The following is a 27173-nucleotide window of genomic DNA, read 5'->3' on the forward strand; positions in this document are numbered from 1 at the left end:
CAGTCATTGGGTGATTTGTATTGTGTAGCCGTGTAATTGACTTATTATCTGTTTTAATATGTGCAACTATAGTTTGCCTACACAGTATCTCCCACCCAATGTCTCAAATACCAATGATAATTGCATAGTATTACACGAGTCTCTTTTCCATTGGGAATAAAAGACTGCAAAGAGTTCGTTCCCTTTAAAACGATTCAAGTTTGATGGATGAAACATATCCATGAGTTTGGCCTCGATGTCAAATTCTACCTTGTCGCTCTGCAGGAGTAAATTCTAAAAAATGTAAGCCCCAAGACGGTATTATCTCCCAAAACCGTCTCCACGGACTGGCACCCATGAAGCATGCAGTGCCTCAAGTGGTATTTCAATTATAACTCTTTATAGAATCTAGATAAACGCAATCGACAATAGTAGCAGGTTCTCCCCTTATTATAATTGTTACCCTCATTTAAAAGCTGGTGACGAGGGGAATAAGATAGAAATATCCAACTGCATCAGGCTCTGTTGAATATTCGTAGTGAAGCCACACCCAGTGTTTCACCAATTCAATGGACGGGGCCTTTACTGAATATAAAAACCCTTTTTATCTAAGAGTTGCCCCTCTTCATACTCTTTATTATACTGTATTACTGACAACCTAATCTTTAAATTTTTATTAGCCCTCTCAAAAATTTCAATCCCTTTAAGTGTTACAGGATGGTGCCACTTTAAACAGTTAAAATCTACTTTAGGAAACTTTGCCCCATCCCCACGCCTTTTAACTGCCAAAATGTCCAAATATATATTAATAACATCCTTTGCCGCTGGTTTGTGTCCTGCGAAAAGGACTGAGTTCTTGAAGCATTCTAAGAAAAAAACAAAACGGAAAAGTTGTACACCTCTACAAGGCTTCAAATTTGCATTATAATTTACACCTCTCTCCCCCTCCCACCTCTTAAAACATTTTTTTTTTAATTTTGTAACATTTAAATCTCAATTTTAGATAAATAAAACAACTGATCTGCTTCATTTTCATTGCAATTTGCTACTCTATACAAAATAGTACCCACCCACTCTGAAAGAACACACTCAAAATGATCTAAGTCCGAGTGAATTGCCTGCATTTTCATTTCTAGTGAATACGAGTACACATCACCTGTCTTTTCATTTTAAAAATTTTTTGTGCGAAATTTGCTTTTATACTGTCCCTACCTCCCGCCTTCTGAATATGTTTTTCAAGGTGTGCCTGAATCTTGCTGAAATAGGAATGTACCACGGCCGGGGGGTCCGTATGAATACTACCACTTGTAAGAGTATTAAATATATCTCCAAACTCAGGTCTAAAAACTTAAATATTGCGCTAAGCGGTATGAGGTGGATGAAATTCAGGTAAAACAGGGATGAACCGGTACTGCTTTGTTCTGGTTCCCCCATTTCAAATTGAGGCAAGGGCACCTATTCTTCTTGCATCCTCTTGACCTTACTAGTCGGCAGTATGAGATTTTCGAAAAATTTAGCATCGAGGCCAAAAGCCCACACGGAAATGCCTAAATCAAAGTTGAGGGAAGATTTGCAAATAGGGCTCACCCTTACATTTAAACCCCCTTCATATTCACTTTTTTATGGTTGCTTACATGCATTGTCTTGAAATTGTGGTGATAATGTCAGTATGTAAAAATAGAAAATAATAAGACCTTATTAGCTCATTAAAACACTGTTGCTTTAATCCTTTGAAAGAATTTACATTTGGCTGAAAGAGAAAAGAATAGTTAACAGTGACCCCTCGGATAGATTGAGACCATACTACCAATTAAGAATTGAATAATCATACAAGGGCCTCAAAAGTGACCCTCCACATGCATTTAGACCACATTACGAGCTATAAATTTATGATCAAAAATTACCCCATGAATTGTTTCTTTACGCTTCAGCTGCCATAATTTTCTGAAGAGTCTTAACAACCCACTGAGGGAGTGTTTATGCACATTGTTGGGGTTACAGATCCTCAATTAAGCTATCGAATTTATTTCGGGTAGACCTGGCAAAATACCCATAATTTGAGATTTAATGTCTAAGAAGCTTGTAAATATTTGAGAATTGTTATGAATTTAACAGCATAAACCATTAGTTCAAGCCCGACGAAGTCAACATAACCAGATTTTGACTGAAGGCAGATGCAGTGGGAGCTTAAACAATATTAGAAGGAAAAGTTTCCTCATAAAAAAAAAATCAGGAGGAAAATACCCCTAATTGGTGTAAATTACTCTACACCAATTTTAGTTCCATCTTTGAAATTCTAGAGAGATAGAGCACAGATCATTAAACCTTCTTCAAAAGTAAAGCTTGTATAGTTGATTTAATGCCTTTTAAATGACTTTTCCATTTCCGTTTAATTAAACATATGCTAAAACAAATCTTAATATGCGTCTTTAGAAAAAATAAATAAAAATCGCCGCAAAATCTCTATGATTCATTCCCTTCTGATATCAATTGGTCTAAAACAAGCCCACAATCTTTGTAATTGATCACTCAAAAGAATATTTCATCCACACCAGACGTTGCCTCTCCAAGCTACAAATAAGACAAACACGATTAATTAAAAATACCAGCTTCAAAGCGAAAGGTCGTCGAAGTTGAAAATTAACATTAACTAGGTGGCACGTGCCAAAAGGAGGCAAAAGTCTGTCAGGCGTGTTGGAACTGTTTCAGACTTTGCAAGGACTATGCCATGTGTGGCAGCACTGTGTGGAGGACTGAGTATTCTGAAGTGTTCACAGGTGGCAAAAAGTGGGTAGCCTCTCACTTCAAACTGCATATATTTCGTTTCCAGCGACACATCATCACCTTTAGAAAAGTCCATGTGTATTAAAGCTTGCTAATATAAAAAAAAATAAACTCAAAGTAAGAAGGAACACTAAAAATTAAAACAAACTCCTCATTTACGGAAAAGGATATTATTCCGTATATGAGGAGCGTTGTCCCTTGCTCAATTCTCGGTCTTTAAGCTAAAGTCTTAGGCTCTATAAAAATACTTTAATGTTTTTATTTTTTAAACATCAAAAAGGCTTTTTTTTAAACAGGTGGAATTTTCATCTCCCACTCTCAATTGGCGCCTCTGTTTTAGAGGCTAAGAAACTTCCTCACTACTGCACAAAAAGTCACTGAATAAAAAAATACAATTGGGCAAAACTTACAATCAATGCACACTGTCTCTGATTTGCACCAGAAGATGAGAAGGCTGATTTGTTAGAGAAAGTCCTCTATCCCAAAAGACGAACCTGAAAGAAACCTTGATTAGGTATTTCTTAAAAATGTTCAATCAAAGGCGCATTTGAAAATATGACTCTTTGACTCCAGTACATATTAGAGCCTCAATTTTTACTGAAAACAATCCTTATTTCGAGCTGTAAGTTTTATTTTTCCTTAACAAGAAGTATCAACAAAAAAGAAAGAAAATATTCATATTAGCCATGACTACTGAAAACTAATGTAATGCAAATTGACAGTTAAAAATGTACTACCAATCATTCCTGAAAGTTTCAGCAATCTGGTATTTGTTATAAAACAGCAATCTTTTGAATGTATTTTGTTTTGGATAACCACTTTTAGAATGTACTGACTCATCTTTTATTCTAGTTTATGAATAAGTTTAGACGACTCTTGTTAGTCACAAACGAATAATTATATGCGAAAAGAAGAAAAGAAATTAATGAGTCTGTGATGAAAGAAGAAACTATAAATGTTTTAGCATAGATATCTGCCAGGTCAGAGATCGAACAAAATAAGTAGATGATAAAATACAGAAAAACAAGCCCTAGAAGTACTTCAATAATATGAATTCATTTGTAGGGGAAAAAAATTAGTTTTTGACTTTTGTGTATCAAATTTTTTTATTTGGATTTTCAACTATTCAATTCTTTTATTTTTTACTTCTTTTTTCAGATGTTTCTTTTTTTGTAGTGTTTATTTTTTCAAACGAAAATTATATTCTGGTCTTTTGTTTCTGAGTTTTTGGTTCGTAGGACAAATTATAGGAGCCTTTCGTCAATATATGCATCTTTTTATTGTAGTTTGAGATGTACCTCTTATTGCTTCAGTTAACTTTTGCTATCTTATTTCTGACAACGCTGCCTTTTTTACATTGCCTCACATCTAAATGTTTTAAGAGTACAGATATACAATCTCATCTGGTGGCTACGGAATATTATTTGAAGAGAAAGCATAAAAGCCAAAAACAAGAAACTCCTTATAAGATAGGGTATTTTCAAGTTTTATTTGATCAATGCAAATAAAAAAAAATGAAGATGCTTTTCCCTAAGAGAGAAACTAATTAGAAGGAAACTTCTTCTGAAGCGTCGATGCTCTTAAGCTTTTGTATTAAATTATATAAAAAAGAATATGTTTTGATAAAAAGACACTTTTCAAGAAAAAGCAAAACATTAGATTAAAATAAAGGCGATCAGAAATCAATTCTAATTTATTAGGATTTAGGAATTCAAAACCGCTTTTTGGGCCATATTGTCAGCTTTCCGTCTCAAAGACAAAGGGACCATTAGCGAATCACCAGGGGACTAGCCCTCATCAAGACCTATTCAGAACATTTAGTTCGACTATAATTGTGAATGACCTATTCAGAACGTTCGACTATAAAATTTAGTTCAGAAAACAAGGAAATTGAACGCTCTGTGTTGGCAAGATTTCAATCAAAGCGGGTACAACCAATGGGAACTCCTAAAGCTGCTAAATTGTTCAAATGATAATCTGGACTTTTGACGTTCCCCTTGCAGCATTTTATAATTTTTTTAGGACCTACCCATTCCTGAAAATTAAAATGAGAATTATCCTCTATTTAATAATAAAAATCGAAGTTCATACTTTCTTTAGATGTAAATTTCATTAAAACTGAGTATATATATCTCTGGCACGAAATGGAACCATTTAAGTGGGTTTTCCAAAACTTCTTGGATAGTAAGTATTGAATTTTGGTTTTCTGTCGTTTATTTGGATCTCTTATCGAAGCTCTACAAGCGATGGAAAGACTGCCCAACCAATTCTAAATAGTTTTAGAATTCAAAACTAGAAAAAAACATATAATGGACAAAATAGATATGGTATTATGTCCTCATAAAACGAGCAGATACTTACCATCAAAGAGTTCATGGTTATGAGGTGTAAGTAAAGTGGTTCGGCTCAATAGTAACCGAGACTACTACTACTACCACTACTAATAATTCAATGCAGCATCAAGCCGCCTGAGGCCAACAAAGCCACGCACGCTCTCCTCTAGCCTAATGTATTCAAGGCCTCCCTCATTACACCCTCCCAGGAAGTTCCCATTTCATTTAAATCTTTATCTATTACATCCTCCCAGCCCAGACGATAACGACTTGCTTTCCGTGTAGCCCCAGACAGTTGGCCAAAAAGGACAATCTTCGGCAATCTGTCATCCATCATCCACAGAACGTGACCTAGCCATCTCAACCTTTCTTTCATTATAGCCCTAGAAAGCGAGGTTGAACCACATTCTTCTTACAACCTACTGTTTGATCCAGCGTATCAGAGAACTTGAGCAAAAAACTTTCAGCCTCCTATAGACCAAAATATAGGATTTCGCATTTTTTTTTTTTTTGCTTGAAGAAAGATCACGGATGCGTTTTTTTCAGGGGTAATCGTATCGAAACTGTGGTCCTAAAATATCAGGAGGGGGTGCCTGCCATTGGAAATCAATGGTTCTAGTGCCTTTATAAAGTAGCCAGAAAAATTGAAGGGCAACTATCCCCCCTCCCACGGCCCTTTTCTCCCAAAGTCTTCCGATCAAAATTTTTAAATAGTCCTTTTGTTCAACATACTTGAAAGATCTGAAAACTATGCCCTTAGGGGTAATATGACTCTCCCCCCATAGCCTGTAGGGTGAGGCCTGTAAGTTATAATAATTGCCCATTGTTTACGCATTGTTTTTGTTATAGGGATGTATACAGACATTATTAGGGAGGGGGATTTTGTGCTTCCAGTGGTGTTCCATAGGGGAAGTTTTCCGTGGGTAAAGACAATTATCTGGGTTTAAACTTAGATGGGAAAATTTTACACTGGGGGGGGGGGGTATTTGACAAAACTTTTATGAGACATTATCTTTATTTTTATCACTTTCTCTTTGCCAGCTCAATTTTGCATGTGGACAAACTCCAGAGGAATTACAACTCCGTGGGGAGGTAAACTTCCGGGGGTGAGCTTTTCAGGATAAATTTTTCAATTGGGGTATTTGTCACAAATCTGATACGAAATTATTGTATTTGTCTTACTTTTTCTTTGTCAGTTCAATTTTTTATGTGTAGATTGTTTCAGGAAATTGCCCGGGGGCTATTTCCAGCGTGTTTGGATTTCCGGGAAAAATTTCCACGGAAGAGAGGATTTCCAGAGCGATCGAGAAAATGACTATAACTTTTAGTCTCTTTCAACTAAGAGTATGCTGCAGATGATTTTTCAGGCTGAATCGTCTGCAATAAATTTTACCGTGAGGGAGATTTTCTGCGACAATGGAATTGTTCGGAGGAGATTTTACAAGGGAAATGTGTATTTTATATGGGAATATTTCTACGGGGGAGTTCTCAGTGATGGAAAGGGAATTTTCATGGATTGAGAGCCAGATTTCCCGAAATTATTTGAAAAACGATTAAAAGTTGAATTTTAAAAACGAGTTTTTTCAACTGAAAATAAGGAACAACATTAAAACCCAAAACAAACAGATATTCAGTATATAAAGGGGGTGCCCCTCTCCTCAATATCTTGCTCCGTACGTTAAAGTTGAATAGTTTGTCCCAATGTTTAAGAACGGCTCCTGAAACAAAAAGACCTTTCGATTAGAATTTAAAGCTCTTAAAAAAAATTAGCTTAAAGAGCAAGGTAAAGAGAAAAGGGTCAGCCCCTTGATGTACGGAATAATTTCTATTCGTTTTGAGTTTTAATGCTGCTCCTTACTTACTGCCGTCCTGGCTGAGTGGATTGGTGCGCTGGATTCAGGATCCTTTGTCTAAGAGGACGCGGGTTCGAATCCAAGCGTAACCAATTATTCAGTTAGGGACGGAGGTCAGTGGCGTGACTCTGTAAGCTTAGCCAGAGTTGACCCAGCTCTAAACGGGTACCTGGAGAAATTTGGGGAAGGTAAACAGGAAGGGTGTGCGAAAGCACATGATGGTTGGCCCCCAGCCCCCCCCATTGCACTTCCTGGCTCAAGGCCCAAGAAACGGAAATCAGCACCGCCAGGAGGGACTGTAAAGTCTAATGCCGTATCATTTACCTTTTTTCCTTTTTTTTTTTACCTTATTTCCAGTTGTAAAAACTTGTTTTTTTTTTAACCATGGAAACATCTTAGGGCTGTTCATACTTAATGGCTATGCTTTTTTCATATTTTTTTCGAGTTTTTCAAAACAATGAAGGCTTTGGGGCAGCACCGTCATTTCCTTAGTATCCCCATTTTGAACTGCGAAACAAATGAGCAGAACTATTTACTTAAAGTTGACAATGACTTTCTTCTGTAGAATTTCAAAAATCCGCAATCTGTCAGTTTTCAAATATAATCAATACTGCTACTACTACTAAACATTCTACTTGCCCCCTTGTCCCCCCAAAACGACGCCCCTGAGGTCAATCCACTGTGCTAACACAGGGCCACAGCCATCTTAAACCACAGCCATGTTTTTGGCATATCTTAAAATGGGAAAATTGGGACTTAAATTTTCTTAAGTATGCAGTTTTTTAAAATTCGTGACAAAAAACCTGACCAAAAAAGAAACTAATATAAAAATAAGCCAAAAACATATGCTACAAAGTTGCTTAAGAAGGTGAAGCTTTTTCCTTGGGAATCAACAAATTGTTTACCAACAAAAAAAGTTGCTAAAGCACTAGTTTTCACTATATGCCTTAATGGGTTGATGTGGCAACACTGACGAAAATGTGGCAATGCCCTAAAACCTCCTTTATCCTGAAACAACAAAACAAAACAACTTAGAAAATGGCATTTTTTAAGTATGAACAGACCTAATATGATCTAATATGGTATTAACAGACCTAATAAGGGGGGGGAATGTATTCATCAAAGCCTCATTTCTTACACCCTCACTGGAAGTTCTCAATTTTCCTAAAAAAAATTTTAAGACACACCAACCACGATGGACCTGCTTTCTATTTAGCCATTGACGTTTGGTCGAAAAGGGCAATCTTTGCCAGAAATTAAACGAACAGACGAACAGAAATTACTTCTCATATGAAAGGGGCTGCTTCCTCATCAACGCCCCACTCTTTACGCTAAGGTCTGACTATTTCTCTTAACTCTACTTTTAAAACAGTAAAAAACTTTACTTTTATCATGGCGGAAGAGAATTCCCATGAATAGGGGGCAAAGGATTTTCTAGGATTATTTAAAAAATCTGTGACAAAATAATTATGAAAAAGTGTTTTCAATTGAAAGTAAGGAGCAGCATTAAAACTTAAAACGAACAGAAATTGTTATGCATATGTGGGGGTTCATCTGCTCCTAAATACCTCACTATTTATGCTAAAGTATTTTTAGTAATTTCAACTATTTATTCTATAAAGCTATGAGATTGCCATTTAGTAAAAAAAAAATACATGCAAATTTCGTTCTAATTATTCATGTGCGGAGAGCCAAAATCAAAACATGCATTCATTCAAAAACTTTTAGAAATTAAATAAACAAAGGAAAGTTTTTTCAACTGAAAATAAGGAGCGACACTAAAAATTAAAACGAACGGAAATTACTCCGTATATGAAAGAAGCTGTTCCTTCCTCAACACCCTGCTCTTTACGCTGAAGTTTAAACTTTAGCGTAAAGAGCAGAGTGTTGAGGATGAAATAGCCCCTTCCATATACGGAAATAGTTTCTGTTGGTTTTAAGTTTTAATGTCACTTCTTAGTTTCTGTTGACAAAAAAAATTATTTTTATGTAATCATATTTTTTTAATGTAATCAAACAGTTCGTGGTAACGAACTGTAGTAGCCTAAGGAAAGACTACAATAGTAACCAAAACTCAAAAAAATGGAAATAAAAATTTTATACCAATAGCTACATCAAAAGAATCGAATTTTAATGCTGATTTTTAAAATATTAGTTTCATCAAGTTTAGTTATACCCATCAAAAGTTACGAGCCTGAGAAAATTTACCTTATTTTAAAAAATACAGAGAAACAACCCCTAAAAGTCATAGAATCTTAACGAAAAACACGCCATCAAATTTAGCGTATCAGAGAACCCTGTTGTAAAAGTTTCAAGCTCCTATCTACAAAAATATGGAATTTTGCATTTTTTGCCAGAAGGCAGATCACGGATGCGTGTTCCTCCATGTAAAAGTCATCTCCTGTAACCCCCCTCAACCCTCCCCCGCCCCCCAATCAGAAAAAGTCCTCCAGAAAACGTCTTTGCACTTCCCAATAATCATTACTACATGTAAACAATGGTTAAAGTTTGAAACTTGCAGCCCCTCCCCCGGGGATTGTGGGGAAGTAAGTCATCCCAAAAGACATAGTTATTAGGTTTTTTGTCTATGTTGAACAAAATGGCTATCTCCAAATTTTGATCCGGTGACTTCGAAAAAAATTAGCGTGGGAGGGGGCCTAGGTGCCTTTCAATTTTTTGTTCACTTAAAAAGGGAACTTTAACTTTTGATTTTCGTTAAAATGAGCCTTTTTGCGGCATTCTAAGACCACTGCGTTGATATGATCACCCTTGGAAAAAAAGTGATCGGTCTTCTGGCAAAAAATAAAAAAATTCACATTTTTGTAGATAGGAAATTGGAACTTCTACAGAATGGTTCTCTGATACGCTGAATGTGATGGTGTGATTTTTGTTAAGATTCGTTTCCCCCTATATTCCCAAATAAGGCAAGTTTTCTCAGGCTCGTAACTTTTGATGGGTATGACTATTTTTGATGAAAGTTATATATTTAAAATCGTCATGAAAATGGGATTCTTCTGATGTGCGTATTAGAATCAGCATTCCGTTTTTTAGAGATTTGGTTACTATTCAGCTGGGTCGCTCTTTACTACAGTTCGTTACCACAAACTGTTTGATATTAGCAAGACTTTCCTTAAGCATCGTGGTTATGAGGTTAGAGAAAAGCTACTGAAGACTATGAACATGGTTTTTGATAAAGTGGAGTACCTAGCGATTTTAGGGCAACTATAAATGAACCCCTGTACAAAACAGATGACAAGAATTAGTAAGGTAATGGATATAGGCATTAGCCTGGATTTTCTAGATAGCAAGTTACTTGGTATGATGATACTTTTTAGACTCAGAGAAGCTCAAGGCAAAGAGAAGAATAGTGCGGCCATAAGAATGGGCAGAGGATGTCTTGACCACGTTTTCACTCTTAGAGAAAGAATCGATAAGTACCTGAGTCATCAAACACCTCTCAGTTTTATAGATAATAAGCAACTGCTTGGTTCTGTTGACGAGCTTTACCGAAAGTTTCATCTTTGTACGAACCTGCTTGGTTCGCACAAAGAACCTGCAGAACCTGCTTGGTTCTGTTGATAGACGAGCTTTACCGAAAGTTTCATCTTTGTACGAACCTGCTTGGTTCGTACAAAGAACCTGCAGAACCTGCTTGGTTCTGTTGATAGACGAGCTTTACCGAAAGTTTCATCTTTGTACGAACCTGCTTGGTTCTTACAAAGAACCTGCAGAACCTGCTTGGTTCTGTTGATAGACGAGCTTTACCGAAAGTTTCATCTTTGTACGAACCTGCTTGGTTCATACAAAGAACCTGCAGAACCTGCTTGGTTCTGTTGATAGACGAGCTTTACCGAAAGTTTCATCTTTGTACGAACCTGCTTGGTTCTTACAAAGAACCTGCAGAACCTGCTTGGTTCTGTTGATAGACGAGCTTTACCTAAAGTTTCATATCAGACAAATATATCAGGCCATTTAGCTTGTAGGGTGTCGTTGAGGTCAAAACCGTTCATTGATGGTAATTTAAAGAAAACGAGTTTTTCAACTGCAAGTAATTAGCGACATTAAAACTTAAAACGAACAGAAATTAGTCCGTATATGAAAGGGGTTGTCCCCTCCTCAACGCCTCCCTCTTTACGCTAAAGTTTGACTGTTTCTCATAACTCTACTTTTCAAAACGATAAAAAACTTTAGCGTAAAGAGCGAGGTGTTGAGGAGGGGACTTTTTTCGAGTTTTGGTTACTATTGAGCCGGGTCGCTCCTTACTACTGTTTGTTACCTCGAGCCGTTTGATTAAATAATAACCGAAACAATCTTTTTTCAACTGAAAGTAATGAGCAACATCAAAACTTTAAACGGACAAAAACTATTACCTAAATGAGGGGGCAGTCCTCTCCTCAGTACCTTGCTTCTTCCACTAAGGTTTTGTTTAAACATTTAAAAAAGCTTATTATTCTAACGAAACTAAAAATAAAAGGGTGTTTCAGGAGTCGCTCTTTAAGATTCGGAACAAAAAGTCGATTTTGATTTCTCTTCGTTTTAAGCGACACAGCTCAAAAACTGAGTCGGCAAAATAAAGTAACTATAAAAAAAAGATATTCATATAAGAATTCTGGTAACTTCTCAAGTGCAAAATTTTCCTTGGAAAGTTCACCCTCGTAAAGTTCCATCCACATGAAAAATTCTCCGCGTCAAAAATCCTCAATCAGAAGATTCTCCACCCCCCCTCCCCAGCCAAAAAATGTATGCATACTTCCTAACACAATACGTCAAGGAGGAACACCATTTATAACTTAAAAATGTTCCCCCAGGGGCTGTGGAGGGTTATGTTATCTCCAAAGGCATAGTTATTTGGCCTTTTAGCTATGCTGAACAAAATGGCCGTCTCAAAATTTTGATCAGAAGACTTTGAGAAAAAAAGAGGGGTTAGCCGGTCTTCAATCTTTTGGGTCGCTGAAAAAGGCCACTAGAACTTTTAATTTCCATTTAAATAAGCACTTCCTCGGTATTCTATGACTATTGGTTCAAAGTGATTACCCCTGGGGAAAACAAAGAAACAAAAAAAGGGGAAAAAAATATGCATTCGTGATCGTTCTTTTGGTAAAGAATACAAAATTCTATATTTTTGAAAACAGGAGTTTGAAACTTCTACAACAGGGCTCATGGATGCGAAAAATCGGATGATGTGAATTTAATTAAGATCTCTTGACCAGTAGGGTTTGTTCCCCTTTCCGTTTTTCGAAAATCGGGTAAATTTTCTCAGGTGCTTAGCTTTTGATTTGATACACAAAACTTAATTAATCTTATATATTTGAAATCAGTATAACAAGCTTATTTTTATATATGTTTATTGATATCTAAGTTCTGCATTTTTTAGTTTCAGTACCTATTGAACTGTGTCACTCCTTAAAGCTGTTTCTTGGAGCTTCTATTGCTGTCGTTCCAAGTCAATTCCTGCTTACTGTTGTTACCATGAGCTGTTTGTTAATTTGATTTTTATTATGCTACGTCTAACATAGTTTTTTTCAGCCGTTCACGATAACAAACTATAAGCAAGAATTGACACGGCACAATAGTAATAGAAACTCTAAAAAACTGAGTTTTGATAACAACCAATCAAGGAGGCACACTCGTGCCTCTAAAGAGGCGAACCACGACAATGTTAAGCGATCTTCGGTTCCAGTGGTCGCAGAGGGATGGGGAGGAATGCATTTCGTAGCCCGAGCTCCAACTAAGAAACCTGCCGAATTTCATCCCCCTCCGCCTTTTCCTTCATGGGGAAAATCTGGCCGGGTGGGTCTTTCGACCCACCAACCCCAGCCCCTCTTTAACGTTGTCCGATCGGGCTGAAATTCACAATTTAAGGTCCCCTAGGACCCAGGAGCTTATCCGCGAAATTTCAGCTTGATCCGAAAACTCTTTCCCTGTTTTCCAGAAACCACGCATAGCCACTTAATTTTCATATTCTTTATTTCTGCCACGCCTACAGGTCACAGCCGACATCGGATCTGGGTGTACGAAGACTCATTCGATGCGGAATTCTCCGAGTAAGTGCCCTTGAAAGTTTCGTAGGAAAATCTTAACCCCCCGAAAGTTTCGACCCCCCAACCCCACCCCCCCCCCTTAACGTTGTCCGATCGGGCTGAAATTCACAAGTTAAGGTCCCCTACGGCCCAGGAGCTTATCTGCGAAATTTCAGGTCGATCCGATAACTCTTTCCCTGTTTTCCAGAAACCACGCATTAGCCACTTAATTAACCCATTTCTCCATAAGAGCCCATGTTAATTTGAAATTTTTAAAAGTTATTTAAAAGTTATATTTACACACATGCAGGTGGTTAGCTCAGTCGGTAGAGCGTGGGACTATTAACCCTAGGGTCAAGGGTTCAAGTCCCTTATCGGGCGTTTTTTTTCCACAAAATATGAAAAAAACTTCGTTTTCTTAAAGAGTTAAAGAGGCTGCGTCTCAAAGTTGAACCTTAAAACGTACAGGAATTAGGAGAGGCAGTCCTAATTCCTGTACGAGGAGTACAGGAATTGTTAAATTACAACCACCATGGGTTGTAGAAAAACGTACAGAAATAATATGAAAAAAACTTCGTTTTCTTGAAGAGTTAAAGAGGCTGCGTCTCAAAGTTGAACCTTAAAACGTACAGGAATTAGGAGAGGCAGTAGGGGGGCTATCGCCCCCAAACCACCCGCTTTTAAAGACTCTTTTGTACAGTTTTTTTGTTGTGGGGGGCTGCCGCCCCCTAACCCCCCGCTCTTGGCTTCGGAAAGGCCCTCTTTTAATTAACAAAAAATTGAAATGAATGAATAATGGAATAACTTCGAAAAATGTTAAACACAAGAGGACAGGAGAACCATTGCGCCGAAACTAGTAATTAGTAACAATGAAGTCCCCCCACAACAAAAAACCTGTACAAAAGAGTCTTTAAAAGCGGATGGTTTGTGGGGCGGCAGCCCCCCTACTGCCTCTCCTAATTCCTGTACGTTTTAAGGTTCAACTTTGAGACGCAGCCTCTTTAACTCTTTAAGAAAACGAAGTTTTTTTTCATATTATACCTGAAAAGAATCGGCTATTTATGCTGACTCCCAATACGTAAAGTTAATTAAGCCTGGTGATACCCGGCAGAAACTTCGAGCCTAATAGGATTGGCCTGATTTTTGAAAATGGATGGATCCCCTCAAAAAAAACTTAAGGACAACAAATTCAGCATATCAGGGAACCCTACTATAGAGATTTCAAGCTTCTATCTCCAAAAGTATGAAATTCTTGTGTATTTTTTTTTTGCCAGAAGAAAGACCACGGGCCCATGTTTTTTTCCCAGGAGTGATCTTATCCAAGCAATGGTTGTTAAATATCGAAATAGGGCTCATTCAAACAGAAATGAAAATTCCTAGTGAAGTTTTTAAGTGACTATAAAGATTGAAAGGCGACTAGCACCCCTCCCAGGCCCCCTTTTTCGCAAAGACTATACCTCTGGGGATGAATCAGTGACTCTAAGCTATGGAAGTTGTTCAATATTTGTTACTGGGAAATGTATATAAAAAATTTTGATGGTAATTTTCTAGTGAGGTGAGGGAGTTTTCCCGTCTGATCTGAAAAAAAATAATACATTAAGTAGAAAAGCAAGCTATTCCCAATTGAGAGAAAGGAGAAGCATAAAAACTTAGAAACGATTAGAAACTATTCAGTAACTGAAGGGAACTCACTCCATCTTCAATCTTTCACCATTTTACGTTAAACTTTCTCTTTTTGTCACAATACCTTAAGAGCGACTGCTGAAACACAAAGGCCGTTCATTTGGAATAAGAGGCCTTTTAAGGCATTAAATCACTTTAGCTTAACGATCGAGGGATAAAGAAGAAAGTAGCCCTCCTCATGTACAGAAACATTCTTTTCGCTTTGATTATAATGCTGTACCTTACCTTTGGTTAAAAAAATTGTTTCCTATGTCTAAACACTATAAGTGTGCGACTGGTTTAGTATAATAAAGTCATAAACACCTTTTTTGCAGTTTCATAAAAATAACTGATTAGGGTAACAAAAAGGATCAAAATTACACTTCAAAAACATTCTTATTTACATATGTTACCAAAATAAAAGTCTCTATAATCATCCATAAAGATTTTTGGACATAAAATTCTTTTTAGTTCAAACTTTTTAGTTCAAAGATTTGGAAACCCTTAGTATGAGACTGTTTAATTCAAGACGCGGGTGTTACTTAAGTTAACACATGCTATATATAAAATAAACAAGAATGTAACGTAAGTACCAGCAAAAATCAGACCGATTAGCCAAATACCTCTGTTGAAGAAGCTGCATAAAAAGTAGTATAATTTTGATAAGACTCTACCACCCAATTACTATTGCGATGACCCTAACGTCGCAAAAGAAGACCCTCCTGTTTGATCTTCTTTTCGCTGTTGCGCCTCAGCAGGTCGTATCTGATCGTACCTTCAAACTTCTGAAATGACACTCAAAGTCATGTGTAAACGAGAATGACCGAAGCTTTGTCCTACTGAATCTCCTTTTCAGAAAAGGAGATTCAGAAAAAGGAGATTGCTGAAAAGGAGAATCTCCTTTGATTCTGAACGGTTTTAAGAGAACAAGTCTCTTAAAACCGGGTGACAGTGACGTTATATGTTTTTTGTCTAAGTAAGCTATTCCACTGTGTCGGGTTCCTACTATCTAAATTCATATCAAATCAAAGTATTATTTTTTTGCAATCTAGTAAATGTTTTTGACAGGAGAACAAAATGCGTTCTAATCCTTTGTATCTTCAAAGGTCAAAAGCAGTAAAAAATAAGTGAAAAGCGGTTGACAACCATTGTAGTCTTAAGCACTGACTGTGAAATGAAATATGACGTATGTCAGTTGGCTAGATACAAAATGGACTAGAATATAAATTACAACCAGCAAATATATTCATTAAGATGATTAGCTAAGTAGCTTTGATAAAAGGCTTGTACATGATAATACTGACTTAAAACTCAGATTTTCCTAAAATCTAAAGTTTAGCCAACGCTACACCCATTCATAATCAAACAGTTAGTGTCATAATCAAACAATTTTCTGTTCTTGCCAGAAGAACGATCAATGATGCCTATTTGTTTGTTTTTTGCTATTTTTTCCAAGACCTGATTGTGTCGAACCAATGGTTGTAGAACATAGGGGAAGTGCTCATTTGAACGGATAAGGGTGTGTTGCCTAGGGAAAAATATTCCTTGGGGAAGGAAGTTTTCGAGGGTGAAATTTTATGGGGAAATTTTATACTGTAGGGATTTGATAGAATTCCTATACGAAATCCTTTTTATTTGTCTTACATTCTCTTTGTCAACTCAATTTTGCATGTGAAGAAGCTTTAGAGGAATTGTATGGGAAAACTTTTAGCGGGTTTGGATTTCCAGGACAAAATTTCTCAGGAAGGTGGGATTTGCGAAATGATTGGAAAAACGACCAGAAATTAAAGTCTTTTTGAACGAAAATATGTTAAGGAGAATTGTTCAGGCCGAATTGTCCGACAGAAATTTTAAGGAGGAGGGTGGAATATTCAGCGAAGATGGAATCCTCCGAAGGGAATTTTAAGGGGGAAGGATGATTTTGTGTGGGAGGAACATTCCACAGAGGAGTTTTCTATAAGAGAACAGAATTTTTAATGTTGGATGAGCTGGACATACCGCCATTATCTGATAAACGGCCTGAAATTAAATAAAAAAACAGGTCTTTTCAGCTGATAGTAAGAAGCGACATTAAGAGACAAAATAAACAAAAATTATTCCCTATCTGAAAGGGTTTCCCCTCTCCTCCATACCTGGCTACTTATGCTGAGGTTTGACTGTTTGTCCCGTTTTTTTTTTTTTTTTTTTTTTTTTTTTTTTTTTTTTTTTTTTTTTTTTTTTTTAGTACGACTTCTGAAACACAGAGACTCCTGGGACAATTAATTACAATAAGAGCTATTTTTTGACACTTATTTTAAACACTAAAAACTATAGCGTGAAGTGCAAGGTATTGAGGAAGGGATAGCCCCTTTATATACGGGAAAATTTCTGTTCATTTTGAGTTTAAATGTTGCTCCTTACTTTCAGTTGAAAAACTTTTTTTTTTATAGGATTTAAGGCCTCTTTACAATAACACATTATTAATGCTGAAATTTAGCTAGCGTTAATTTGAGGTAATCAGAATTTCTTAGGGGATATAACAGTCAACAAAATGATTCTATGAAAATCCAATTGGCTGGAATTAGCGTTAGCTAAATGTCGTTAAATGTAGTTCGATCTCGTTGCGAGCGGATTTTTCAGTTCTGCAGTTAGCTAGAGCCAGTATCGAAGTTCAATTTATCCCAAGTTAAATTTAACCATATAAGTCTACTAAAATGGGCAATGGTGATTCCCATGGTACAGTTTTCATTTCATTCCAACTTGATTTTGTACGGTTTCGGGCTATTTTTCAAATTTCTCGTTAATTTTGTTTCCGCAAAAAATCTTTATCATTAAGATTAATCAAAAGAATAGTTACTACACCTGAGTAAGGTTGAAGTAATGATTCTTCCTCACTTGACAGCTTTTTTTCAAAAAGTGATTTAAATTGTCGATTACCATGGGCTGTGGTTTACTTTTTACTAAGTTGCCCCTAAGGGAGCGATTATGATTCAAAATTTTTTTAAAGCTAATTTTACTGTCAATCCAGGAATTAGAGATATTTGTAATGAATCTTTTCTTTATATAAAAATTAGGTAAACACTGTACAACACTGTGCCGCTTGCAACACTGTACAACACTGTAACGCTGCAAAAAGCAGCGTTGTAACGCTTCTTCTTCGTGTTTGATTATAAAAGATGCTAATGCATAAATTCCTTAAAATTCCGTGTCCTATGGAAGCTGGGATGAAACCCTGGACCTGCATATCAAAAGAAAAATCAATCCACCCTAAAACAAAGGGTCTTTGTAATTTCATTTTACTATATGCTGGACATTTTCTACCTTAGCTAGTCTGAACTAACCAAACAGAAATAAGTCCCCAGTTATCCTATTTTGCATAAGTCCGATGTCAGCTAAAGTTTTGGCGATGGCTAGACCCAAGTATTAGCTAAATCGCATCATGAATGTGCACTGCATATGTGGTGACTGCATAGGTGATCGAAATATCTAGTATTTTTGTGAAATTTATCACTTTCTTAGGATTTTATCCCAACTTGAACTTATATATATAGCCACACTAAAAATCATGGGAAACCAAGAATGCATTTGCAAAACCGAAAATTAATTTTTTATAAGCATTAGAAAGAAGGTTCCAAAACGGTGACGGAGCTATCACATGGGGCAAAACCATAGCCATGAAAAGACGGGCTCTAATATGGCGGAAATATAAAGCATTGCTTGTAATAGGCATTCCATAGCTCTTTGTAGGTTTTGAATTGAAATGATCTACTAATATGTGCTGTGTCGACTTCAACTCATTACCTATTGGCAGTCCGAGATACATGAGGCTAGATACAGGCTTAATGTTATAAGCTCCAAGCTGCACATCTGGAGCATCATGCCGGCAATTCGATTTAAATTAAACTACTTCACTCTTTGATTCGTTGAAAGAAAGACCTATTGCCGAATAAGAATCACATAACACTGAAAAACTATTTTCAATCAAAACTCTAGTCCTACTCAAATTAAAAATATCATCCATTGTCCGTTTAAATATTTTATTGGGTTAAAAAGACACACTGGAAGTGCCTCTTATTAATTTTCTTAAAAAGAACTTAAATTGTAAAAGTTCGATACTTATGAAAAGCGTTTTTAAGAATGAATTTTCTACATTTTTGTTCCTGGGGAAACGTCCTTCAGATGGTTTTTTGGGGTCATCCTATTCGTTATCCTATGATAATGAATACAACAGCCTATTTTACCAGTTCTCGTTTTTGCTAGAAACTTAGAGAAGAAGGCAATAACGTCAAAAATTGAACATCAAAGTGAAATTTCCAAGGTAATTGAAGGATTTGAGGAGAAATAATAGGCTTTTGAAAAGATCTGTTTTACAGGAAGTGGAATTGGAAAGGTTCTCCAATGAAAAAACAAATAGAGCCGTCTTCAAAGCAAGGATAACGGTGGTCCTTGGGGTAGGGGCTCAAAATTGGAAATGACATATTTTTTATTTTCTATTTTTCCAAGAGGGTCATTTATAGTATTATAGGTTCTTATTAGGACATAAGGTCCTTTATAATATTATTTGAGGGATTCACAAAAATGCTCAACCTATTTTTTATGTGTGCAATAACATATCTTTACAAGTCATTGCTTTATCCTTTGAGAAGAAAGGAATAATGTCAGTCACAGAATCGAATATCAAAGTGAAACTTTCAAAATAATTTGAGGATTGACGGAGCAATAAGAAGCTATTGAAAAGGTGTACGTTACAGGAAGTTGAATAATAAATTTTGTGTCATGATAAAAGGAACAATTGTCCTCAAAACAGGGAAAAAATTTCTTGGAGTGGGGATTAATTAATTCCTTAAATGAGAATACCTCCTGTAGTTTTAAGTATTTGCTCATAGAATGAGACACAATTAAGTTATTGGTCAATTGTATGCCTAAATTAATTAGAAAAGTATTTTTAAGATAACAATATATTGGTAATAATTGGATTAGACTGCCTTGGTTTTATGCTGGTAAGGTTGGTTCCAATTACACGGTTGGCATAATTTTGGTATGCTGTTGGTACGGTGATATTGGTTTTATATTGGCCGGAAAAAACGATTTTTTAAATAACTGCTGTTATTTCATAAAGAAATTACTCTGGAGCAAAACAGTAGCTTACCCTTCTCCTCCATCTCAATCCTTTGATAGTTTCTACTTTATCTACTTCCCAAAACATCCTTAAATATTGTGTGATTGTTTTTTAAGTTACCCAATCGAAATATAAGGTATCCATACAATTTTCTTACCCTAGGAGGACTGTTCAGCAGAAACTCCTAACATTATGGTTATGGTGCCTCTTGAGAATAGTTTTTCAACTGAAATTAAGGAGAAACATTGAAACTTAAAACGAACAGAAATTTTTACTTATATGAAAGGGGTTGCCCGTTCCTCAACAACTCGCTGTTTACGCAAAAAAAGCTTCTTATTGTTCTAATTAAACGATCCTTGTGTTTCAGGAGTTGTTCTTGACCAATTGGGACAAATTTAAACTTTAGCCTAAAGAACGAGGTGTTGAAAAGGGGGCAGCCCCCTTCATGCACGTAATAATCTCTGTTTGTTTCAAGTTTCAATGTTACTCCTTACTTTCAGTTGAAAAAACCATTTTTTTTTATCGTTTTAAAAAAATACAAGAAAATCTGGCCCCACCTCCATGGAGACATTCCCCTCCCCACGAAAATATTCTCTAGATAATTCAATCTTGGTGGAAGTTTATCCCGGACAATTGCTCCTAAAAAGCATTTTTTTTTGGGAATTCAGGCAAATTCACCCAATGTAAAGTTTCCCCTGGTAAGTTGCCTCCCTGGAAACTTCCCTGCCCATGGAAAATTCCCATCGTTGAAAACCCCCAGCAAAAAATATGTCACCCCCACCCAAAAATGTGTCCAATGATAAATACTATGAGTAAACAATGGGCAAATTTTTTAACTTAGTACCTTTCTCCTGGGGCTGTGGTGAGGTCATGTTAAATTGAAAGTCATGGTTATTGGACCTTTCAACCATGATGAACAAAATGGCTATCTTAAAAACTTTGATCGGACGATTTTGGAAAAAAGGGTCGGGGACAGGGCCTAGTGTCCTCCAATCTCTTTGGGCACATAAAGAGGCAATAGAAATTTCAATTTTCATTCGAATGAGCCCTCTCTTAAAATTGTAGGACCACAAGGTCGATACGTGATCTTTCTTCATGCCAAAAATAGAAAATTACTCGTTTTTACAGATATGACACATTTTTCATACAGCTTACTGTTTAGATACGATCAGTCAGTCGGGTTACCACAACGATTTATAGACAATTTCTAATATCAGAGGGTTACTGATAGAGTTATATGGACGTTGTTTCAATTTAAAGGGTTTTAATGTTATTCTATTTATGTCAATTAGTCCTATCAAATTCACAAATTCATAGTTTTTTTCTAGAGAGAGAGGGAGAGATGGTAAACCATATTTTTTTTCTTTGCCTTCTCAACGTAAAATAATGGGTAGTTGCAAATTTTTATGTTTTTTATTTCTTTACAAGATTTTAACCTATTGCTTCCTCCAACGATTTTATAAGAAATTATTGCCCTTTACTCCCATGTTCGAATTTTGCTTTAATGCTATTCGATTTTCTTAGCGTAGTTTCGTGAGTGTCGTGGCATTATTAGGGAGTTCAACTTCACACAAGTACTAGTTAACCCATTTAATTACACTTAAACAAATGTTTTACTTTTGGATCTTACTAGAAAAAGCAAGCGATTAATGCCCTGGTATCTAGTTTTAACTTTCTGTTAGGCTAGATGGTTAAGTGATTTTTCACTCACGCAATTAAAAAGTAACTAAAAATAGTGGTAAAATACTAGGGTGGTCACTCGCTCCATGACTCTAATATCAGTTTTTGGCTCACAATGCACTGCCACTAGAGTATTATTTTCGTTTACCTCCTTCAAATCCTGATCAAGCTAATCATCAAGCCTTAAAAGACACTCATTTAAAAAAATTGATCTTTTTTGTGCTATGTTTTTTTTAACGTGTGTAGGATTTTGTCAAAGATTTTCATCAAGGTCCAAAATTAATGAATCTATATCTCCCATTAAAGTAGTTGTTGCCATTTTTTAAATCATCAATTGGCAAAATTATTTTCATATTTACATAAAAACGAAAGATTTCCATATAGATTGAACAAATTTACATATTTTGTTAGCATGAAAGAAGAACTTTGGAGAGATTTCGAAATGTTCTCGCTTTAAATAAACAGAAAGTACAATTTGCTCTCCGGTTTGAAAAAATACCCTCATTTATAGAATGAATTAGTTTGTGTTGTGATTTGAACAGAATTATTTACGTTCTGACCTTCATCTTCAGAAATGGAAGAGGCGTGAGGCGTGTCTCAATTTTGAGTTGAGCTTCTAGACGCTTTGCGCTCAATATATGAGTTTGTTTTTAACGTTTGAAACCGTGACGTTTTAACGTGAGTGTTTAAATGAAAAAATTGAAGGCAGTTTTAGTGTCCCACCAGAAAAATGATGGTTCGACCTGACTCAAGCCACAATAATGCAATATATATATATATATATATATATATATATATATATATATATATATATATATATATATATATATATATAATTTATATATGCAGACAACAATATAACCGTATACCGTAATATAGCCGCACACCGTACACAATAGTTTCATTTCAATGACATCTAAAGCTGATTGTATTTTTATGCTACAATCTGTTTGCGAGACCTTGCCACATTCTCAAATATTAATAATTTACAAATAAAACTTACAAAGAAGCTTTAATTCTCATTCATGAATTGACATATCAAGTTTTGTTCACGGTCTGATGCGTAAGAACAAGTTTTTTTGGGTATCCCAACACACCAATCGGGTTGAATTTACAAACTGAAAATGATGATTTATATAAAGGATAAAAAGAAAATTATGAACTTTTTGTGGATAAAAAAGTGAAAAGTTTCTCGTAAATTCCTGCTAACACTTCCCCCTGTCCTGCCCTTTTCTTCGTTTTTATTATGCTTAAAAAGACTTACTTCGTCTATGCATGTCTACTTTTATTGATCTCCGTTCTATTGCTGTTGTGCATAATGGTCATAAAATGGTCAGTAATTTTGGTCAAAACTTTGTCAGTCATTTGATTGAAGCACAACTTTAACGCTTGAGTCAACGCTGTTCGACGCTTGAGTCAAACAGGTTTGACGCGAGTTTATCTGTTTATAGAATTATGCTGGGATCACCGTGAGGTACGGAAAGTTAAAATAGAAACTATTATAAACGAAATAAGGAAAGAGCGATATTTGACAAGATATTGCGGGCGGTAAAGACATTGACAGACGATTATACAGTTTCCGATCTAAAAAAGAAAATTAATGTTTTAATAGCAAATTGCAACAGCGAGTACAAGGCGATCGAGCAGAATGGGAAGTCCCGAGTGCCAGCAGATAATATTGCACATGAAATTAACTTTGGTCAATACTGAAGGTTGATTAAAGCGTCGATTGAAGGTTGATTGAAGCACTTGTTAATCGATTGACGGCAGCTTTTGATCAAAATGATTAATGATCTCAGGCATCATAATATAAAGAACAAATTTTGGGCTACAATTTGGGGATTTTTTAAAATCCTGGGGAAAGGGGGGGAGTTGGAGTTGATTTTCGAAAGTCGATTGAAAAGAGAGTGAAAAATAGAAGAAATAAGCCATATAGTACCATAAATGCCATAAAAAAACTTATCTGTTTCTGTGGATGATTGAATTATATAGGCCTATCTAAGTTTTGACAAGATGTTGAAGATGCTAAATTTCAGATGATGTTGGGGGAATGGGCAAACTGAGTTCCTTAATTAAACTTAATTAGAAAGTAAGCCCAAAACTTACAACTCAGTAGCATAAAATGAAAATTTTGGTTGCTCTTTGTTAGTTTGAATGTTTAATAAATTTATGATTGTTTTTGTACTGATCAAATAAAAAAACAAGTTTTTGTTTTTTTAAAACAAGAGCCCTTGTACAGGGCTCCCTGTACGAGAAGGGCTGCCTCCTCCTCCATACCCCTCTCTTCACGCTAGAGTTTCTAAGCACCTTTGAAAAACTTCCTTATTTCAATTAATCGGTTCTTGTGTTTCAGGATTCGTTCTCTAGAATTGCCGAAAATTCCACCACTCTCTCTATAGAAATTTCCCCCAAGAAAAATTTCACCGTGAAAGGTTCTCGCACGTAAAGGCCCCTCCCCTTTCCAGAAAACTACCCCAAGACCGTTCGATTCTCGGTGTAAGCCCCCCCCTCTGGTTTTGCTCACGATGCCGCCTAAAAAATCTCCTTAACACACTCTGATTCGAAAAAGAAACTGTTTTTTCTTCGATTTCTGATTGTTTTTCAATTCATACCAAAAATTACACCTAAATAATTTCTTAGACCACACTGCTATTCCATTTACGAAAAATTGAGTAAAGAAAAAACGGGTTTAATTTCTATAAAGCAGTGAACAAAAATAAAATATATAAACAACACTTTAGCTAAAAAAAATAAAAATACTCTGAATATTTAGTTAAAGACCAGTCAAATACTTCAACAAGTACTGATTTGCATCATTGTCCCGAAAAAGTAATAACCTTGCGAACGAAGGTCAAAACAAGGTCAATGCTGTAAGAAGTCAACGGACTGTAGCTAAAATAGCAAATGAAAAAGTTCATTCAATTTATAATTCATAACTTTGTTACATTAACCTGTAAGATTTTGATTGGATTTGGGGTTGGGTGATCTGCTTTTGTTATGTTGCAAGTATTTATAATTTTCATTTTTAATAGATCTCCATTTATGCACCGAATATGGCAATGGAAAGTTTCATTATATACAATTGCTTTAGTTTTATTCTAAAGTTATTACCGTCAGTGCAGGAGTTTTGTGTTATAATGTGGGTTGTTCTTATTTATTTTATTGTTTATATATTCTTTGTGGTGTTTTATTTGTCGTGGTATATTTTTTTTGATGTCTTAAAAAGGTCTTAAATTGTCGGTTTGGAATCTTTTTAATTTTGTTTTCCGTTGAGAAAGGCTCCCGGACGTGGGGCCGCAATATTCGGCGTATTTTTATTTTTTTAGTTAAAGTGTAGTTTGTATATTTTATTTTTGTTCACTGCTTTATAGAAATTAAACCCGTTTTTTCTTTACTCAATTTTTCGTAAAATTACACCTACGTGAAAATATTTCAAGGACCCCACCCCATCGATTGAAAGTATCTCTTGCGGAAAGTTTCCCCATGGAGAATAATTCTGGGCAATAATTCCCCCACGGGGAATTTCTCCAGCAGGAAACCCCCTCAAAAATGCCCCTGAAGAATTCATACTGAAATGAAAATTTACCCGAGACAATCTCCTCCCAGAAAATCTCACTATCTAGTCACCAAAGAGAAAGTAAGACAAATAAAACGAATTTCGTAGAGGAAATCTTGCAAATCCCCCCCCCCCATCCAAAATTTTCCCTTGAAAGCTCACCTCCAAAACTTCCCGCCACCCTGAAGAAAGCTCCCCTCTGAAATATATCTGCATATTTACCATTTATAAATACCATATGTAAACAAAGGGCAGATTTTATAGATTGCAGCCCTTTCTCAGTGGACTGTGAGGGGCCATGTCATCCCCAAAGGTGTAGCTATTGAACTATTCAAATATGTTGAATAAAATGGCCATTTCAAAATTTTAATTGGTTGACTCTGGGAAAAAGGGGTGTGGGAGGGACTGGTTGCGCTCCAATTATTTTGTTCACTTAAAAAGGGCATTATAACTTCCTTTTTCCTTGGCCCTCTCCTGATCTTCTAAGGCCATTGGTTCGTTTTGGTCACCCATGGGAGGAAGAAAAAAAAATAAAACACATATGTGATCTTTCTTCTTGCAAAAAATAAAAAATTCGCATTTTTGCTGGTGGAAGCTTGAAAGGTTTACAGTGGGATTCTCCAATACGCTAAATCTGACGGCTCAATTTTCAATAAGATTACATTACATTTTTGGAATATTTCGGCCTTTTTTTGAAAATGAGATAAACATTCTCTGGCTGGTAACTTTGGAAAGATAGCATTCAATTTAACTTTTCGTATATATTCAGAATCAGCATAAGAACTCAATCCTTTTGACGTATCCATTGTTATTAAAATTTCGCATTTGATAGCTAGGCCACTATTAGGCCGAGTTACTCCTTACTTACAGTTCGTTACTACGAATTCTTTGATCTACGAAATTGTTTTTTATTGAGGTATTTTTCTGATTAAAGAATTAGATGTATTGATTATTTGACAGCAGTTTTACACACGGAATTGATAATTAAATTTAAATTTTTATTAATAAATTTTTATTATTATAATTAAATTTTTTAATGATTAAATTAATAATAAAATTGAAAATATTTAATCCTTAACCTAGTTTTCAATTCCATTCAAAACATTCCTTGTAATTTTAGTTAAAATTTACACAAGTGAATCCACCAGGAATTACAGGAATCATGGGAATCACGGAAAGGATGGCCAAGTTTCTCAAAATAATATTGAATACACGATATTTTTAATTGCTGTGGCAGATTTTCTGGGAATTTTCGCATCAAGTGGACAAGCAATTAAGAAATGTAAGATAAGAGACGTTTTATAAAGTGCCAAAACATTCTTTCTGGTTCAGTTGCCAATAAATGCACATGTTTGCCATAGGTTAAATTAGTATTCTAGATAAAATAAAATGTTTAAAAACAGCGCATCAAAATGAAAGACTGTCATTATAAACTTGACATAAACAGTTTGCTTTTAATGAAAGTAACTCGTATTTCCAGTCATCTAAAAAAAGACGTTAGGAAAAACTAATAGATAGCTATGGTGCATTATAGCAATAATACAGGAATTGACTTTCAGAAATATTCCAAAAAAGCTGATTTCCTTTACTTTATCAGAGGCAATGGAAATCGAAGAAATGAGTCCTATCTGGGTCCGGGCAATCATTAGCGTACGTAATGTACAAAATTAAAAGGGATTTGATACCGAAAGTGGATTAAATGACAAATTAAAATGTTAATAAACAGCTTATCAAAGTGAAAGTAAAGACCATTATTTTATACATGAAACATAAAATCCTATCTACGGGAAAATGGGAGGAGGGGGCTACCTGATCAAGTTTGACTAGTCCTATCCTGAAACAATTTTAGATTGCAAACAGCATAATCAATAGGTAATTGTAAGTTTTTTTTACCAAAGTCTTGCAGAACCTTGAATTAAAAATTTATTTTTTAAGTCAAAATAATTAAGTAAGAACTTTCATTCTCAAATGAATCTGATCAAACGGATTTAAATTTGTATTGGATTACTCTTAGAGCATGATGAATTTATTTAGTGATTCAACTTACAAAAAGTATTTCACTTTCTATTCTAAAGCTAAACACTATGGACAAAAAGAAAAAGAAAAAAAAAAAAAAAAAAAAAAAAAATTAGCCTTACGGCATTTCACGACTAACAAAGAGACAAAACTAAACATCTAAAATAAACTACAAAACACATAATTTTGTAC

General features: G+C 35.5%; 1 protein-coding gene across 4 annotated transcripts in view; it reads right to left on the reverse strand.

Annotated features, from left to right (window-relative positions):
• Positions 1-27173, reverse strand: part of LOC136034082 (two pore potassium channel protein sup-9-like) — a 212877-nt gene that overhangs the window by 73876 nt on the left and 111828 nt on the right. For all 4 annotated transcript variants that reach the window (XM_065715205.1, XM_065715206.1, XM_065715204.1 and 1 more), the window contains exon 2: positions 3174-3257. The gene's annotated coding sequence lies outside the window, so the exon portion shown is untranslated. The remainder of the gene's footprint in view (positions 1-3173; positions 3258-27173) is intronic.

This window comes from Artemia franciscana, chromosome 12 (assembly GCF_032884065.1).
Source record: "Artemia franciscana chromosome 12, ASM3288406v1, whole genome shotgun sequence".
Classification (NCBI taxonomy): Eukaryota; Metazoa; Arthropoda; class Branchiopoda; order Anostraca; family Artemiidae; genus Artemia; species Artemia franciscana.